The sequence below is a fragment of the Pistacia vera genome, unplaced genomic scaffold (genome assembly GCF_008641045.1).
Source record: "Pistacia vera cultivar Batoury unplaced genomic scaffold, PisVer_v2 Contig712, whole genome shotgun sequence".
Classification (NCBI taxonomy): Eukaryota; Viridiplantae; Streptophyta; class Magnoliopsida; order Sapindales; family Anacardiaceae; genus Pistacia; species Pistacia vera.
The window spans coordinates 574564-595288 of record NW_022196571.1 but is presented as its reverse complement, the minus strand read 5'-3'; the positions used below and the strand labels follow the sequence as shown (position 1 = coordinate 595288).

The window sequence follows — 20725 nt, the reverse complement described above, 5'->3', positions numbered from 1 at the left end:
GATAAATTAATACTTAACATTAAATGATTATGAACAAAAAAGTTTATATTCATTGAATAGAATAATCAATTTTTCTCGGTAGAATAAACAATGAAGGAACAATATCTGATATATATAACAAAATCGAATAATTAATGTCCAACAAAATAAAAATACTATCATTAATTTAGAAAAATACTAAAAACGAGTTTCAAAAATAACAACGCTATTTCTCATTAATAATTAACATGATAATATCTACCAAATCCAAACACACAGAAAATTGTTCGCTATCCAATATCTACACAAAAATTATATAAACCACTAACACCATAACAACTTTATAATTTCAATTTACTTACGCCGAAAAAAAACACCACCAGAACAGCATGATTCCTTGCAAAAGAACAAAAAAACAACCCACAAACATGTTATAATTACCATCACAAATATTGCAATGAATCATTGCAAAAGCAATTCAAAATAACAACACGACTCTTCAAGCAATACGGTTAACGTAATTTTTACTAATATCATCATGTTTTGTTAATCTGTTAATTTCATTGTTTTGTTAGTCATATAGAAAACTGTATGTCAACTCCCAACAATTGAAATGGATTATGTCGAATCACTTGTGTCTTTTAATTGTTAACAGCTTTCTAATATATAAAAACCAAAATACATGTTAGAATGGATATTTAACTGAACCATATTTTTCCAATTTTTTATTGTTAACTTCTTCATCATACAAGTAATGATATTATGATTACCAACTGTTTGATACTATTATTTACACCTTTTTTTTTGTTGTTGTGGATCTTGTATTTGGAAAACACTTTTTTTTTTTTTTTTTATTGTGGATCTTGTGTTTGAAAACCATTATTTAACTTACAATTTACAGGTGCAAGTCTCTAAACCAATAGTCAAATTTAAAGCAAGTCTTACATAGAAGAAACATCTTCAAACAACAACACAAACTACCAACAATAACAACTGTAGGGCTTTCAATTCTGAAGATCCTTGCAAAAGCAGAAAATAATCATGCTTCACTACTGCTTGGAATGCATTTGTTCTTCGTAGAACATGATAGAAACAGAGTATTACAACTACTTATTGCATCTTGCAAACAAAATAACTAGCAAGCAATGTATTGGACCACCGTTGCTCTAATCACTATGCATGACAATAAAGGTGTAAAAATTCTAATGAAATTAGTGAAAGTAACCAATCAATTCCACTAATTGAAAAATTATAGGGAAGTGTTCAAGTCCATGACTCCAACGGCGACAATTCTCATTAAAAGGAGAATATTTCAGATTTACGACAAAGAGAATCAAAATCGTATACATTGGACCAGATCAACATCACCAGAAAATGTCACATGTCCAAGATGTAACGTAGATTACCAATTACTATGTATGAAATATATTTTTTAGTGAGCTCTTTATATTATTTATCACACGTGTAAAAGTATCTCAATAAAAGTGTAATGCTCTATATTCAATTTTATCATTGGATTGTCTACACATGCTTGACAAACATCGATCTAAATATATTATAATGTGCAGACAATCAATGATAAAATCTATAAATAAACATTCCTATCGCACATCGAAAAAAAATTCAATTCTATTACGAACCAATTTAAATCCCACGCCGAATGATAACTTTCATTTGAAGCACGACCGGCGAATCATTATTCACTATAGAAACGGTATATTATAATATCATCATCACATTTTTTACTTTAATACTTAACAAAATAATTGTTATGCTTGTGACCATTTCGTATCCTCTTATACAAGAACTTATTAACGTTTCTTTGATCAACGTGTTTATTTATTCCTAGACATTTATTTGTTTTCCCAAAGAACCTTTGGTATTCTCAAAACCAAATTCAGATAACAATACTGACTCCTATTAATAATAAACATCAATCTAAATATATTATAATCTTAATTAAAAAAAAAAAAACTAGAACTAACCATTTCTATTACACATTTAAAAAAACTTTTGTACCATTAGTGATCCAACAAGATCAAAATCGAACTATATGCATGTTTCATAACCATATTACCAAACCACAATTAAAAAACTAATAAATATATTGTGACATCGTCATATCATCTCTGACTTAGATCACATTGTTTGTTTATCATAATAACTCAACATCTTGCCGAACCATTATTAACTACCTAACAAATATGCTGCACACTTAACAAAATATTTATTATGGTTTTCTTTAATATTCTACGAATAGTGTACTAATGTTTCGTATAACCTTATCCAAATAATTATTAACACTTTTTCGATTGACACGTTTATTTAGTACCAGTTATCTGCTCACATTCCACCTTTTCATATCCTATTCTCCTATAAATATTGCTCTAACATCAATCACCCATTTAACTTTCTTCAGATACTATACATTTAACTATTCATTTCTTCTCCAAAACTTAATTCGAAAATGACTGACAAAACATCACAACCAAAAGAATCTACAACGAATTCTAGCAACGACCTCAACAACAATAACTCTCCATCAAAGCAACCAAAAGGTATAATTATTGCACATCTTTTGTATGCTATATTACAAAATTGCAAACAAAACGATGATACATATTTGCATGATATAAAAACCATTAAAAAAAGCAAATTTTTTGATATGTCGAGAATTCATCTCATAATTATATTTACACATTTATGTTACCATTTTCATATATTTATAAAATTTGATTTTATATTGTTTCTGCAATTGTTTTAGACATTTTTCAGGGAATGCCAGAATTGAGGGAGATTTTCAAAAAAGTTGAGAACAATCTGGATGATCTGCATATTGCACAAGACAAATTCAGAGAAGTCATTGACCAGAAGTTACAAATCATGAAATCTGTCATGGATATTATTTATAACCTAAACAAAAGAGAGTATGCATATGCACTAAAGGAACTGAACAACTATAAGAAAGATAAAAAATAAAGACTATATCGTCCAAACCCATTTCACAGTATGAAAAAGTGATGTACTTATTTCTTTTATAATAAAAGTTTTATTCTTTATATTCTATTTTATCTTGATTTTAGTGTACTCATTAATTGATTGAAAATTGTGCTCCATGATAACACCTTAGTTTTGATTTAATTCTTCCATCTCCACACATTGGATAAGTACTAATAATAATTACATAAGTACATTACATAGATAAATCATCTTGACTGGAAAGAATCCTATACTATGAGAAAAAATTTACCAGTCAATGTCAAACGTGAAAATGAACTCAATATAAATTTTAAGTTCAAATAATTAATCTTCATAATATTAACTGATGTTGATAATTATAAAGATACAATTATTAATTTTATGTTAACACAACTTTGTACATATATAGAAGTTATTTTTACTCTAAAACTTGTATAATCTAACAATTATCATCTCTTAATCTAATTACTTTATTCTATTACAATAAATTTGTTTACAACCTCGAGTAACACGTTAAGATAAATCATTTTTTTCATCAACGAAATTAAATTTAATTATGTTATGTGATAACATCACACTAAACCCTAAACCATTATTCACAATCTAGACAATATATTATAATATCATCATGACGTTTCTTACTTGAATACTTAACAAAATATTTATTACGTTTACTACCATTTCATATCCCCTTAACCAAAGAGTTATTAACGTTTTTTCAATCAATATGTTTACTTATGTAACGCCCCACTTGAGGTATGTAGTTAAATTATTGTTGCATTGCTTCAATGTTTATTGATTTGTTCTCATTTGAGCTTGCATGTTGTTATTTTTGGTTGGTTGGCCCTTAGTTGAATTTTGTTAAAGTTATTTTGGGAAAAATGTAAAGAAAATCCCTTAAACTTTCATTAGGGGTAAAATGGTCCTTTCACTCAAAATTAGTTGAAAACTTAGGGAGTGAAAAGAGATAGAATTTCATGGAGAATGTAATAAAAATGAGGGTATTATTGTAATTGACTAAGGGACATAGATGGAATTTTCAAGAAAGAGGAAGGGCAAAATGGGAAACTAATATATATATTATTATGTAATAAGAGTTAAATAGTAGAAACCCTAGCCACTCTATCCCTCCATTCATGCCATTCTCTACTCAAATTCTCTCAAATTTCTTCACTAGATTTCCAAGGAAATTCATAGATTTTGGGTATTTTTGAGTGGATTTTCAATTCTAAGCATCCAAATGTAAGATTCTTGCATCAAGATGTGAGATTAAATTTTAAAGTTTTGAATTCTTATGGTTTTATATGCTTAGGGTTTAAGAGAAAAGGGAATTCTATCAAGGAGAGATTATAGTGTTGGAGTTGCTCAAATTCAAGGTAAGTAAATCCAACCTAAGTTGAGATTTGAGAAATCTTTTGAGTAGAGATTGAGTAGAGATTTATGTATGTATAAGTATGTTATGTTATTGAGAATTGAGTTGAGATGAATATTTGCTTTGTGGTTGTTGAATACACTTTAATTATGAGAAGTGTTTGATGTGTGAAGAGAGATTGAAATTGAGTTGAAGTTGGGGTTTGCATCAATATTTTTGGGAGTGTTTTCCTTGGCAGGAATTATGACTATATGAGGGAGTTTTCCTCCCATTTTGGATGGTTAATAAGAGAAGAAAAGTTATAGTAAAGTAGAGTTCTTGTATGCACATTAGTTGCTTGATGAAATGCCTAAGTGAAAACATGTTACCAAACTGCCCTATCATAGTCATGACCTTCTGAGTGATGTTTTGGTATCTTATGGATTGAATTGGGTTTAGAAAAAAACATGAAAGTTATAGCCCTGTCTCTAACCTTTAAAACGAGACAAAAATTGTAGTAATCAGATGTGTATAACTCAAGTTATGCCTTCTTGAGTGTGACATGCGTAGAATGACTGTCTTTGATGCAACATTGCATTTGTGCTTTTCATGAGTGCATTAATGAGCATGAATCATCCATATGCAATAATTATGCATTAGAGAAAGAGTAGAAAAAGAGTAGAGAACTTTGAGTGTGAGCTTCATTAAGAGCAAAGAGAGAAAAAGATAACAGAGTAGGTTGTACGATGGGGAACCCGTGAGTAATGGGTAGAGTATTCCTGCATGTATGCCGCGTTGAGAGAGCGGCATGAGTATGAGAGAGAGAAGTGGTGTAGCCCGTGAGAGTGCATGCGGATGAGGGCTATACCCTAGAGTACCCGAGAGAGAGATTATATACTCACATGGCCAAGGGTTCTGAATCCATGCATAACCGAGTCCGATCGGCTAAGAACGAGTAGAAGTCACGGAGAGCGGGAGCGAGTCCCGGCCATGCCCCCGGTAAGATGGGGCCGTGACTTACTAAAGAGAGTTAGTAGAAAAGAGTTCTAAGAAAGAGAAACAGAGAGAGAGAAACAAAAAGGAGAAAACAGAGAGAAGTATAAAAGATAGAGTAAATAAGAATTATAAGGAAAGACTTAGAGAGAGAGAGTTACGGGGAAAGATGACTAGAGGGTTTACTTACTGAGCATTATTTGTGTTCACCCCGTTGTCTTTCTATGTTTTTGCAGGATTTAGGTGAGGACACGGTCGGATGGACGTCAGCATGCGAGGAGGAATGGTTACATTGTCTACATAATTTTTGATAGTTTTTGTTTATGATACTAATTTTGTATAAAGAATGTATATGTTTAATAAAAGAAAATTTTGGGCCCAACTATTTATGTTATTATACATGTATTTTATTATGTATATTTTTATGAGTATTTGAGTAGGAAGTAGTTATTACAACTTATTACTAGACATTTATTGGTTTTCCCAAAAGCACCTTTTGTATTCTCAAAAAACAAATAAATACTTTTAAATTTTAAATAAATAATTTACATAACATTAAAGTGATACGAACTTAAATCATTCACGCAAGTTGATAAGACTACTTGAATATTATGTAGTCTAATCGTACAATCGATGTTATTTTTTCAATTTATTCTTCTCATCCTTTCTATTAAACTCATGCCAGTTAGATCTTATTCTTCTTAAACAACCATGTTTATTTATTATAATATATTTATTCATGTTCCATCTGTTTCTTTTTTATTCCTAATTAAACAGAACACATCTATCAATAACATCAATACCCTTCTCATTATACTTTTTGATTGATGTGATTGATATTTTGATGATATCTCGTGTTGTACCGTGTGCGTACTAATTAAATATCTAAAATATTTAATATACCTATATAGAAATTAACATGAATGCGAACAGTTTACATTTAAATATAAGTAAGACTTGACATTAAATGATTAATACAACTACCATTAGTTTACAAAACTATTAAAAACAAGATTCAGATAAGAACACTGACTCCTATTAATAATAAACAGAACATTATCTAAGCAATTGAAATACCAAAAAAAAAATTGTTCACTACCTACACGCGAACTATATAAACCACAGATACCATATCAACAACATAATTTTCATATACTTGCATCTAAAAAACAGAACCAAGACATCATGATTCCTTTCAAATTAACAAAAAAACAACCCACATGTCTATTACCATTACCATCAAAAATTCTACAACGAATCATTGTAAAAGCAACCGAAAAAGATCACACCGCTTTATAAGCAATACGGTTAATGTAAGTTTTACTAAAACCATCGTATTTCATTAATCTATTGATTTCATTGTTTTCTTACTCACGCAGAAAATGATATTATACAAAATGGTTAAATATACAACTAATAACAATAAGATAGTACTTTGTTCTGCAGCAGTCTTATAACACTAACGATTAACCATTAAAATGACTCTGCCAAACCATCTGCATCTTTAGTTGTTAATAGTTTTCTAATAAACAAAAAAACAAAATGCATTTTAGGATCCATATTTAAGTGAGTCATATTTGGTACACTTATTTATTCTTAATTGCTTAATCATAAGGTAATGGTATTATCATTCCCAACTATCGATTTTTTTTTTTTTTTTTAACTATTATGAATGTTGTGCTTTAAAACCATTACTTACCGTACATTTTACAGGTGCAAATCTCTGAACAAACAAGCAAACATAAAACAAATATTACAAAGAATGGACATTTCAAAACAATAACACAAACTACCAACTATAACAACAGCGGGACTTTCAATTCTGAAGACACTTGTAGAAGTAGAAAAAAAACAAGCTTTGCTACTACTGGGAACACATTTGTTCTTCATCGAACATGATACATATATGGGATTAAAACTACTGATTGTAGTTTGCCAAAAATATAACATGCAAGCAATGTATCACACTGTTGTTGCTCTACTTACTGTACATGACAACAGAGGATACAAATTGTAATGAAATTAGTAAAACTACCTAATCATTTCTACAAACTGGAATATTGCAGGAAAGAATTCAAGTCCCTGACTCCAATTACAACAATTCTCATTAAGAGACGAATATTTAGGACTTGAAACAAGAACAATCAAAATCGTATATACTGGGACAGATCAATGTCACGAGAAAATATCACGTGTCATAAATGTAACGTAGATTACCAAATAGTCTGTATGAAATTTAACTTTTAGTAACTTTCGTATGTAATTTCTTGCACATGTACAGATTTAAATGCTTTTTAGTTTAATCTAAAAATAAAAGTTAAAACTCATTCAATTATCAATGATTGATGCAAATATTTAATAACTTATAAAGAGAAATTCATCACAAGATTAAAATGATCAATAAAACGTAAACAATATTTAATAAAAATATTAAACACCAATGATTATGACAATTTCAAATAATTAAAAATGTCCGACAAACCGCAATCTAAATATTGTTCCTATAACATATAAAAATAAATTTCCATTCCATTATTCATTAGATTGAATTCTACGCCGAACCACAACATATTTTGGAAACCCGCCTGCTGAACCATTATTAACTATTTATTACGCTCTCCTTTAATGCACCACAAACAGTTTTGCTACAAGTTGTCAACACTTTTCCAATCAACGTGTCTATCTGTTGTTAGATGTCTGTTAATTTTCCTAGAGCAACTTTCATACTGAGTGATACAGTACCCTAGAAATTGTTCAAACATTATGTTAAAAAATTGAACATATACAACAAACATCAATATAAATATATTATAATCTTAATTTAAAAAAAAAAAAAAGACGCCGGAAGAAAACCTATAACCATTTTTATTACACATTTAAAAAAAACTTTGTACCATTATTAATCAAACAGATCAAAGTCGAACTATATGCATGTATCATAACCATATTATCGAACCACAATTAAAATGTAATATCCGCTACGAGTAGTCTTGGCTTCGTAATGATAAAATCCACTAAATAACTTTTATAACCATATATACAATGTAAAATATCCGAAAATTCTAATTTTAATTAATATAAATATATACACAAAATACTGATATACCTTAGTAAGCACAGGGTAATCTTGAACAGTGCCGCCAAACTCTCCACCTTCTTGACGTCCCACCTAGTCGAAATCATCTAGACCGCAAACAGTAAAAACAGAAGTGAGCACTAATTGCTCAGTAAGTAACCAAATTGCACTACTTTGTTTCCTCCGTTACTCATGTTCTGATTTTCCTTTCTCACTTTTCTTTCTAATATTCTTCATTCTTTATCTGCTCTGCTCTCTTTTCTGATATTCTACATTCTTTTATGATATTCTGCATTCTTTTTTGATATCTGATTGCTACTTATCACGTGCAAGGACAAAGAATAAAACGGTACATCATCGCCCACTAAGAATACTGAATCACGTAAGTAGCATAATACATATGCAGAATAATAAACTTCCTGAGAAAAGAACTTTCTTTACTTTTCTATTTCGTTTCTCTTATGTTTGTTCTCTTTCTTTCTCTCTATTTCTCTTTCTTTTCTTTCTTCTTTTGGATTGCCGACCGGACCTAGGTTGGTGCATGGATTTGGAAACTTGGCCATGTGAGTGTACATTCCTCATTTACATGCACTACTCACGACTGTAACATATACGTATCTCTCTACTATGGTCGTATTCGGTCATGGCGGCATGCACGTTGGTAAGCTCTACTGGGTACAGTCCTTATCCATATACCATACTCACAGACTATACAAATACTTATCTCTCTGCTGAGGTCGCTCACTTCGTGGCGGTCGTGTATGTGGGCATCTCTGTCCCTCACGATTCCCCACACAAAACCTTATATCATAGCATGTTGTTAGAAGAGAATAGAAAGAGATCTATACACATTCAACTGAATTTCCAATCACGGAAATTCTACACTTGCTTCTTTATAATGAAAAAAATATACATACTTTTCATGTTAGCTTAAAAGAAAATTATTAGTCATTTCTTTTCTTTCTTTCTCATTCTTTGCTTATGTATTATGTACACAAAATATTATGATCAATCCCATTCTTTAATATGCTTCTCCAATTCACATAATAAACTTGCAAATTCATTATGGGCATAACTATGTCATGACATATTATACCCATTCTCTACTATCACAATCCATATCAAAATAACACTTTAACTGTGCAATTCCTTCCTAACACCTTCATGTGCTATTCAAAATAGAAGGTTCAAGTAGCTAGAACCAAGCACTAAGGGTCATTTCTCTCATGGAACAACATGACAAGTGATATTTAATTTTGGCATAACAATATCACTCCTGATATAACTTACACTTGGTTAAGCCCAAACATAATTCTTCCTACTCAAATCTTGCATTTCTCTAACCCTTTCTCATTGGGTTTAGCCAACTCATGCATGCATTTTCCTCTTTGGACTTTTATCAAACATTCATATGCACATGCACACCATGTTGGCTACACTTCCACATCTCTCTATATTCCATCAAAATTTGAGCAAAAAATCCCTAGCTTTAGTTTCAAACCTGACCATTTTTAACAATTCTCAACACTTCAAAAATTTCAACACCTAATTCTTCAAAACTTCACCAAATCATCACATACTCAACACTACTTCCCATGGCTGGAAATTATGCATCATTAAACATCAAAAACGCCAATAATTCCTCTCATACCATCATAATACAAACATGCAAAATTCTCAACACAAGTCTTGCTCAAATCAAGGTTAAAATTAGTTTACTTACCTTGAATATGTGAGTCACTTCCCTTTTGCTCTAATCTCTTCCTCTTGGACAGACATATAAAACCATAAAATTTAAAACTTTAAAATTTAATCACACTCCTTTTGCGGAATCTTACCTTAGGATGCTTTAGGATTGAAAATCTCCAAAAATCCAAGCCAAATCTATTATTTTCCTTTGAAATTTAGTGAAGAAAATTGAGAAAAATGGGGTAAGGTGGCGTGAACAAGGGCTTGCATATACGGCTCATGGTTTTTCTCGAGAAGCCTTATATCTAATAATATGCATTGTATTCCCATTTTGCACCTTGCACTTTCTAGGAAATTTCATCTATGTCATTAGTCAATTACTAAAATACCTTCATTTTTATTCTTCTTCACATATTTTGCTTCCTTTCACTTCCGCTTTTTCATCTAATTCTGAGTGAAAATACCATTTTACCCCTAATGAAGTTTTAAGAAATTTTCTCACATTTGTCTAAAGTAACATCAAAGACATCCAACAAGGGTATTGAGTAAAATAAAATTACGTACCTTAATATGTGGTTACATAAAAAATTAATAAAATATGTCACATCATCATACACCTCTGACTTTGATACTTGATTAAAATTTTATTGTCCATCTTTGAAAATGTCATCAATAGATTTTATTTAGTAAATCACATTGTTTCTTTATCATAATTACTCATAATCTTGTCGAACCATTATTAACTACCTAACTATATGTTTGCGCACATTAAAAAATATTTATTACGATTTTCTTTAATATTGTACAAATACTCTAATACGTTTCGTATTACCTTATCCAAATTATTATACACCTTTCTCGTTGCACATTTATTTATCACCAGATGTCTGTTCTATTCCACATTTTCCGTATCCTGTACTCCTATAATATTATTTTGATACTTGACAAAATATTTTTTCCATCCTTTGAAAATGTATCAATAGATTTTATTATAGTAATCACATTGTTTCTTATCATATACTCAACATCTTGCCGAACCATATTAACTTCTAACTATATGCTACACAACTTAACAAAATTATTACAATTTTCTTTAATATTATACAAGATCTACTAACATTTCATATTACCTTTTCCAACAATTATTAACCCTTTTTCAATCGACACATTTATTATTACCAAATGTCCGTTCATAATCCACCTTTTCGTATCCTATTCTCCTATAAATATTTGCTCTAAACACAATCACCCATTTAACTTTCTTCAGATACTAGATACTAAAATTGTTCATTTCTTCTCCAAAACCTTAATTTGAAAATGGCGACAAAACTATCACAACTAGAAGAATCTACAACGAATACCAACAAACGACCTCCAACAACAATAATTCTCCACCGAGGCAACCAAAGGTATAAACATTCCACATCTTTGTATCCTAAATTACAAAATCGAAAACAAAACCATGATACATATTGCGGAATATAAAAACCACTAAAAAAAAATTTTTTTTGAATGTCAAGAGTTCACTGATAATTTATTTACACATTCATGTTACTATTTCCATATATTTATAAAATTGATTGATTGTTTCTTTTTCTTCTGCAATTGTTTAAACATTTTTCAGGGAATGCCGAATGAGGGAGATTTTCAAAAAAGTTGAGATCAATCTGGATGATCTATATATTGCAAGAGACAAATTCACAAAGTCATTGACCACTATTACAACATGAATCTCATGGATGTTATTTATAACCTAAACAAGAGAGTAATGCCTATCACTAGAGGAATTACAACTATAAGAAAAATAGAAATAAAAGTCTATATTGTCCAACCCACTTCATAATAAAAAGTGATGTACTTATTCTTTATATAAAAAATTATTCTCTATATTCAATTTTATCTTGATTTTGGTGTTTGCTCATTAATTGATTGAAAATTGTTCTGCATCGAACACGTTACTTTTGATTTATTCTTCCTCTTCTTATTGGATAGTACTAACAATAATTATATAAGTACATTACATAGACATTCCAAAATCTCACCATTTTCAAGAAAAAACATAAAAGATGGACATTATTCTGTTTTCAAACCTTAGCTTGGAAAAATCCTATACTGTGAGAAAAACAATCAATACAAACATGAAAATGAACTAATATAAATTTTAAGTTCAATAATTTTCTTCGTATATTAATTGATATTATAATTATAAAGATCACATTATTAATTTTATGTTAACACAACTCTATCATTATATAAAAGTTATATTTACTCTAAACTTGTACATATATAAAAGTTATTTTTACAACCTATTCTAAAAATATTAATAAAACAAACTCGCGTAACTTGTGGGCCCATATCTAGTTTCCTTACTAATCTAACTAATGTTAGGTCCTAACTTTATTTCACAACTTTGATGTGACAATTCCGTAATTGATTAATTCGTAAATGAGTTTCATCTATCTATTAACGAGCTATCACATCAAGAATTATAAGAGAAGATTATAAGATTATTGTGACCTTAACAAGAGTAAATAAACTTATTACACACCTGTGCCTTAACTATTATTTTTGAAAAGGATTTTTTTGTCATTTCAGTATAATTTATAAGTCCATTAGCATCAACTAACTTTACGTCGAGTCAAAGCACCAATGCTATTATTTCAAACAATGTCCTTAACTGTCATTAAATTAAACCCTCTCGGTAAAAAGAATTCTCTCCCTGCATATGAAAAACGGTGCGTTTCATTTGCCTCCTGGCTCTCCTCAAGACTCTCACTCACCTAGTCCACCTCCCTATTTCTCTTCAACCTTCGTTTCAAATCTTCACACTTTAAACCCATTCATTTCGGGACAAATTTTAACTTTTTTTTTTTTTTTTTTTTTTTAATTATGATTCATAAATTTCAGTTTGGTTACAAGTGTAATCTTTGCCCTAGCGTCGACATGGCTTACGCGCGCGGAGTCGGACTCGTTTGATTTGGCTTCAACTACGAGCAATTCAAATTGGAAAGAAAGCGAGCTGAGAATCGAAGTCGGGGTAACCGATGCGCCGCTGCGTCTTTCGGCTCCTTAACGGCAGCGCCGAGGTTTACGGAACTGATTACCTCCGAAAATCTGGCTCACTTTCCCTCCACGTCTTAAATTTGCAGTAAGTTTTCTTATATATATATATAATATATTATATAGATTATATATATAGTATTATATTATATATATATATATATATATTATATATCTTTGTTGTACAGAAGTGACACATCACTTAAAGCGCAGGCGATATTGCTTTCTTTTATTTTTTTAATTAAATTATTTTATGTGAGATATTTATAGTGACATTTCAATAATGTAAGTAGTGAAAATGGATCTGTTAGAATATTTTAAAATGAGTAAGCTGTTCGGTATAGAATTTAAATACGTTTTTCGTTTTAGAACAGAAGAGAACAAAAATTATATGAAAACCGTTTTGCTTGAAATGAGTTTTAGAAGCATTTTTTGGAATATAAACTTGAAAGTAGTGTAAAATAAAAACACGGAAATGATTTTTTGTTTCTTAGTTTTCATAGTTGGTAACAATGAAAATGGTTTAAATGTTTGAATTGGATCTTAGTTTTGAAATTATTTCGGATCAAACCAAATGGTTTTTCATTTTTTGAAAACATGAAATACACTTCAGATTTTGAGTTATTTCTTAGTTTCTTAAAATTATTTTTGGATCGCAACCCAAATAACGTCATGATGAAAACATTTGTATTTGAGAATTTCATTTCTGAAAACTATTGTTTTAATGGATCAGGTTTTTACATGGTATGGAGCCACAGTTGAAATGGATGGCATACTGAAACTGATTATACAGCAGATGAGGTGTGTGCTTTTTTACTGTATTTTTGGGTTTGTTCATTGGCAGATCTACTAGAAAGGCATATTTTTATTGAATCATTAATGGTGGTGTTTTGGTCTTTGATTTTCAGACTCCCATGGTCAGTTATGTAATGTTACATCTGTGCTTGAAGGCGGAGAAACTGTGCCAAAGCATCTGCTCAAAGTGCCTGATACTTCCTGGTATTTTTTCACTGTCATCAGTTGCATAATTCAAAGCTTATACCATATTGGCATGGTTTTATACATGTTATTTGAAACTTATTATTTGTTCATATAATACTTCTGGGTGGTGCAGGGTCCTAGGGTAATTGTTGTGGACCTACAGATTCTGGAAAGAGCACCTTTTCAAGGATGCTGCTTAGTTGGGCAGCTAAACAATGGTGAAACCACTTTTTGTGACTTGGATATTGGCCAAGGATCCATAACATCCTGGATGTATTGCTGCTACTCCAATTGAATTGCCCATTGATCCGGTTTGTAGGATTGCACTTGAAATGCCCCTTGTTACTTTCTTGGGCACACAACTCCAAGGTTATCCATATTGCATTCTCTTTACTTTGCTTTCTCATGCAATAAGAAACTTGTGTTGGAAAGTACTCTTCTCCAGTTGGTAGACTTTAGAATAATGTTTTGATTCTTTGCAGCAAACAATGTAGATTTGTACAAAGTGCTTGTGATGAGCTTGCACAAGTATGGAGAAACAATTTACTGCTAATGTGGAATCTCGATGGGCAGGGATGGTGATCATCCCAGGGATGGATAGAAGTGGTTGGATATGAGGTAATTGTCTTCTAAGCTGCATATTCATGAGAATTGGGTAATTTTAAAATGCCTTTGCTATTAGTAATATTTAACACATGTTGCTCATGGAATTTTGTTTATTTTTGCAGTTAATTCTCCATGCAATTGAGCATTCAATGCCAATTTTGTCTTGGTATGGGTCAGGTAAATGATAAATGCCTTCCAATTTTAATATTTTATTTATTTCAAGCATAATTTTCAATCATCATTTTCTAGTATATATTTAGTACAGTTTACAAGCATCTTATTTTGTTATTCTTATGTTTTAGTGCTTATCTGGACTTGAAATATATGCTGTCACTTTGGCTCAGAAAAACTTATACGCTTGCTAATGTCCAGCTTGTTTATTCCTATATCAGAATAAATCTCGAACAACAATAGATTTGTTTAGATTTTTATCTTAAGTTTTCACTCTCTTTCATGCCTGAAACATGTCACAATTTTGATTGCTCCACTATAACACATTGAACTAGATGATTACATTCACTTCCTGGTACTAGGTGCAGATTGTATTCATGTCTAGTTATGAGCTTCGATTCCATCCTTCATTTTCCTGTACCTTGTAAGCTTGCATTGCACTTTTTTTCCTCATTTTTTGTTACTTTTTGGACTCAAGAGTTTCATTTTTTCTGAACTTCAAATGACCATGTCAAGACATCTGTTTGAAATCTATGCAGGAGAAACTTTTCAGCAGGCTGAGGGATGTATTAAGGAAAAAGCCTAATGTTGATGTTGTGAAACTTCAAAAGTCAGGTGGTTTGTTTCCGAATGCAAAAGTCCGTCAGAAGGACAGAAATTATAGGATAAGGGTAAATGACACATTTTTTACTATTCCCTTTCTAGTTGTTGATTATTTCATGGCCTCAAGCTGTTTCTATGATTGTAACATCTCTGGTTCAGCAAAATTATCAGGGAAGCATGAAACAAAAGACAGTGAACCAAATTGCAATAATTATTTATGGTGACGTGCTTTTCTAAGGATTTTAAATTTGAGGTTAGGAGATTGATTATAATGTTTTGGGAAGAATACTTTAAAGAAACAATTAATTAAGCTTGGTCTACTTGTTGACTGATTTATGTCAACTGTGGTGAATCTCAGTTTTTATTTTTCCTTTTTTTTTTTGGCTCCCCCGTTGAAAAACATGGTATTTTTATAACAAAAATACTATACTTACAAAGAAATCTTACAAATATTTCCATACAAAGTGAGTGACAAAAAATGAATGGAAGATGAAACAAAAAGTCAAACTCATTAAATTCACTCTTCCATTCATTTTTTGTCATATCACTTTGTATGGAGACTCTTGTAAAATTTCTTTGTAAGTATAGAATACTCTTTATATAAAGCTGAAATGAAGATACACCATTTCTTGAATTTTTTGTATGGTTTTAGTCACATAGACTGTCTCAGTTAAACATTTATGTAACCATCTCCACATATTGATATGCTAATGTTACTTGTACCAGGAATACTTTTATGGCCTCACAAGATCTCTCCCCCATATGCTAATGTTGCAAATTTCGGTGATTTGCTTTTCTATAAAATTGGTGGGCGACCACAGGCACATATCGGCTCTAACCGTTGGTGCAGATCCTGTTGCCAGCCCTCTGAGATTAGTGCCTGTGAATTTGACCGGATTTGCTGCATTCAGTTCTTGCTCTTTCTTATGCCAAAGAACCTGATCAACTCTCTCAATTACTTGTTACATAGGCGAATGATAACCTCTCTAGTATTATACTAATCCCCCTAATTAGGACATAAGAAAAGAAACATTTTGGTGTCTATTATCATTTATTCCATGGGACTATGAGATAATGTACATAATTAGCTAGTCTTAGATACATGGTAATGGGGCGGGGTGGGGCGGGGATCTCATTCACCGTACCCATCCCCACCCTCAAAATCATTCCCCACCCCGCCCCATCCCTGTTACTGGGTAACAGAATCTCCTTCCCCACCCCAAAGGGGGATTGTTGAGATTCGTACCCCGGCCCCGTTAATTTTATATAAACATAAATTAATTTGAGCATTACCAAACACAATAGTTAATTCTCGTCCACATGACAAACACTTAAATTAATCATTTAAATATAATTAATTATACATAAATATGGGTCAGGGTTTGTTCTTGTTCAATTGTTTAGGGTGAGGAAAATTAGGAAAATATGAGTTTATACAGGTAGGATAATTGTGCAATTAGGTGAAATATAGGGATATTAGTGAAAAGTAAGTATATATATACATTTTTTTAATTTTATATATTATATATGGGGCGGGTCGGAGGAAAGGCATCACCCACCCCCGCCCCATCCCCGAGGACGTGGATTAAAACACCCCCCACCCCCGCCCCTATCCCAAAAAAAACCGGGGTTTCCCCACCCCATATGGGGCGGGGCGGGACGAGTCCCCAAAATCTTAGGGAACATTGTCATGCCTAGTCTTAGAGCATCTCTAAAGGACTTTTTATATGACCCAAACTCTTTATTATAAAGAGTCTATCTATAAAAACAAGAGTCCAACAGACTTTTTATCCTTTAAATATAAATTAAAGAGTGAGTTTGACTCTCCATATCTAGAGAGTCAAATTCTACTCTATCCTAATTTTAATTAATAAACTATAAGTTTCTATGCATTTTATTTATTAATTCTCTCTCTCATTAAGTCTATTTCCTGAAAATAAAGAGCATTTTCATTATATTTAAAGAGTCCATTGGATTTGAATAAAAAATGTGTTCTTTATATTTAGAAATTAAATGAAGATGCTCTTTATTTATATTAAAGATATTCTTTAAAATAAAGAACACCATTGGAAATGTTCTTACAATGAATTGGCACTTGAAAATTTACTCTGGCTAGTGTCATCTTATTCGTGATTCTTCCATAATGGAAAAAACTTTGCTGATTTGGAGAGTGTAATAATTGGTGTTGGAGATCTAAGCACCCGAAGAATAAAATTATGCTCTCTCTCTCTCCCTCATTTCTGATTACATCACATATTTTTGCTGCAGCAATGTCGCCGGTTTTATCTATATCACAGAAATCGACACACAGAGGTTTGAAACTGAGTTCTTATTTTGGAAAAAAGCATGTTTTGTGGTTATGCCGGTTTTGTTTTCTTCAATTAATATAACATTTTATGGCCACAGGAAGACAGTTACATATCTTGGACCATCAGCAGGGAATTTTCCAAGCAAATATCTGCTCATGGGAACTTTGTCATGGCTTGAAACATGAAGCATCTTCACGACAAAACCAGACACGGTTTGATCATATAGTACTCAAAACACAGTTCTCTTTTCCATAACTAAATGCAAATTGTTTTTTTTTAGCTTTATAACCTTGTTCAAGATGTAACTAGGGTTTCGCCGCCTTCTGTATAGTAGTTAAAACGCACAAGCTTCTTCCTAAAATGTACACTGTTATTCAATCAGTTAAAATCCTTTTAGAAGTTGCAAATTTCTTAGCCGATTTTGTTCTCAGTTGAAAACTCTGCCATTTTGTTTTCATCTTACTATAATATCTTTTAACTTTTTTTCAGTCTTATGAAATAGTTGTATTTCTTTAACTGTCAGGATTTATTTAATTTTGTTTGCTGTGCAAGTAATTACTGATGCTAACAATTAGTGAGCTTATTTAGTGTTTGCTTATTCACTTTGCTTCACATATTTGTACTGCAGGTGTTAAAAAAAATTGCATAAACGAAACCGAACCGTTTTCCAGTTATCGAAAAACTAGTTTAGTTTCGGTTCAATGAAATACATAAACCAAATTTTCAGTGATCGGTTTAAAGAATTTATAAAACTGGTTAACCGGAACCGGTTTTATTAACCGGTTTTCACTTTAAAATAAAAAAAACCCTATATCCCCAAATCTATTTCTCTTTTAATCTTTACCATTTATGCATTTCTCCTCCTCTTTTTTTTTTAACATACAAACACTGATTTTAGAATTTAGTGTGAGATTTAGACCAAATAAAGTGGGGAATATATTCATAGGGAAGTTGAAAACAAAAGCAAAAATAAGTTAAAAGGAAAATTGGTTAATCGGTTTTTACTAACCAGTTTTCCTCTTAATTGGTTCAGTTTCAGTTCAGTTCAAAAAAGTGGTTAATCAGTTCAGTTAACTAATTATAAACACCCCTAATTTGTATTGTAAATAGTTGCATTTTTTTGGGTGGCTTATTTTGTATTTTTTCGGAGGTTTGTTCAATGCAAGGTGTTTTTAGATTGCCATCTCTAGATATCTAGAGATGGCAATGAGCCTGGTATTTTGGGTTGAACTGCGTCACGTACCTGAAAATGCCAAACCCATTGTCATCTCTAGATATGTGTTTGTCTGTCGAATCAAAGAATGTGTAAACCCTACATGAGAAGATATGTACGACGTGTGGTTATATGTCCATCCAATAACCTAGAAAAAGAATATACACTAATTTCTTGTCATATTGTTTGTTTTGCTCTATTTATTTATGTAAACACAACCCTAAAGGTTCGTTTGGGAGTTTCATGGAAACGGTTATGAAACGATTATGAGGTAAACCTTCGTAGCGGTTTTAAGAGATTTTTAGTAGCGGTTTTTAAAACACGCAACCTATGCCTAGGAGTTTATTTTCTAACGGTTCTAACAGTTTTTTAAAATGACAAATTTACATATATACCCATAAAAATACCCAACTTCAACCAATTCTTAAGAGTTTTATTTTTTCAATTACAAGGTAAAAGCTATTTATTTGTTTTCTACTCATTAGTATTTTATAATTTCAAATGTAATAAAATCTTCTTATTCTTCTTCGTCATTCTTTGCAACATCTTGAATAATTAAAAAATTGTAACTCGGCTTTTCTAAAAAAGCATCTAGAAATAAGATTTTAATAATTTTTTTTATGATTGCTTCAAATTATTTTATATTTAATATGTTTGGATATGGGCATAATATGGTTAAAAAAAAATTTTTGATATAATTGAGATAGTTTTGTAGTAGATAGGGTATTTGTTAAATAAAATTTTAAAACCGACCAAAACACTCCAAATTGGAGTGTTTTATAAACCCCTCAAAAGTACATTATACTAGTTTTGAAGGGTTTTTTAGCCAGTCAAAACCAATGCATAAAAAATCTGACAAATAATGATTTTAGAATATCTCAAAACCAAGTCTAATTAAAAACCCCTCAAAACCAATGAAAAAAAAACTCCAGCGCAGACCCTAACAAAATATCATCTAACAATAGTTCTGTGTATATGTCATGGACGCTACGACAACAATTTACAGAGACTGAAAGCTTGATCCTTGAGAAGCATTCAAGGGCAAAGCGCCAGTTCCTTGAGGATATTGTAGCATATCACACTTCACACCAGAAATGATGTAGCAAAAGAACAAAAATTTATAATCGACTTTCCTAGATTATCGTAGCTGAATATAACTGATTTTTTGACCCCAAAAATTCATAAAACAAATATGGCTAAGGATCAAAACTGGATACAAGTCACATAAAATGTTATCAAACTAAACCAGATTGCATGTAAGGACGATCAAAACCTGAATGCTTCAATGATGGGGTTCGTAAAGTAATAGGAATGTTAGAAACAAGCCAAGATCTACGAGAAATACAGGTTGCAGAACGGCAACTAAGCACAGAAAACGTAGAACTCAGAAGTGATAAATAAAGAAGCAAAACAGAAACTAAGGTCAAACTGGAAATGATATAGTTCAAAGCTATAAATTCAGAACTATGATTACATTAGAAATGAGGATCACTATGAATCAAAATGTCAAGCTTCCGTAAAGCACACTGGGAGATTTCTAATTCTAGAGTAGTGATATAAATAAATATGCAATGCAATAAATTTCAAGGAAGATGTCTCATTCACGGCCAGATTAAACTGAATTTACCAAAAATTCAAACATTAATCAGAGACAAGGTCCTACTCTAATGCTTGTGAAGCTACCAATGACGATGACCAATTGACCATACAAAGCC

The 20725-nt window shown here is 31.2% G+C and overlaps 1 pseudogene; it reads left to right on the top strand.

Moving 5' to 3' along the window:
* The first annotated feature begins 12734 nt into the window (after positions 1 to 12734).
* LOC116114512 lies at positions 12735 to 18173 on the top strand (annotated as a pseudogene).
* The last annotated feature ends 2552 nt before the right edge of the window (positions 18174 to 20725 follow it).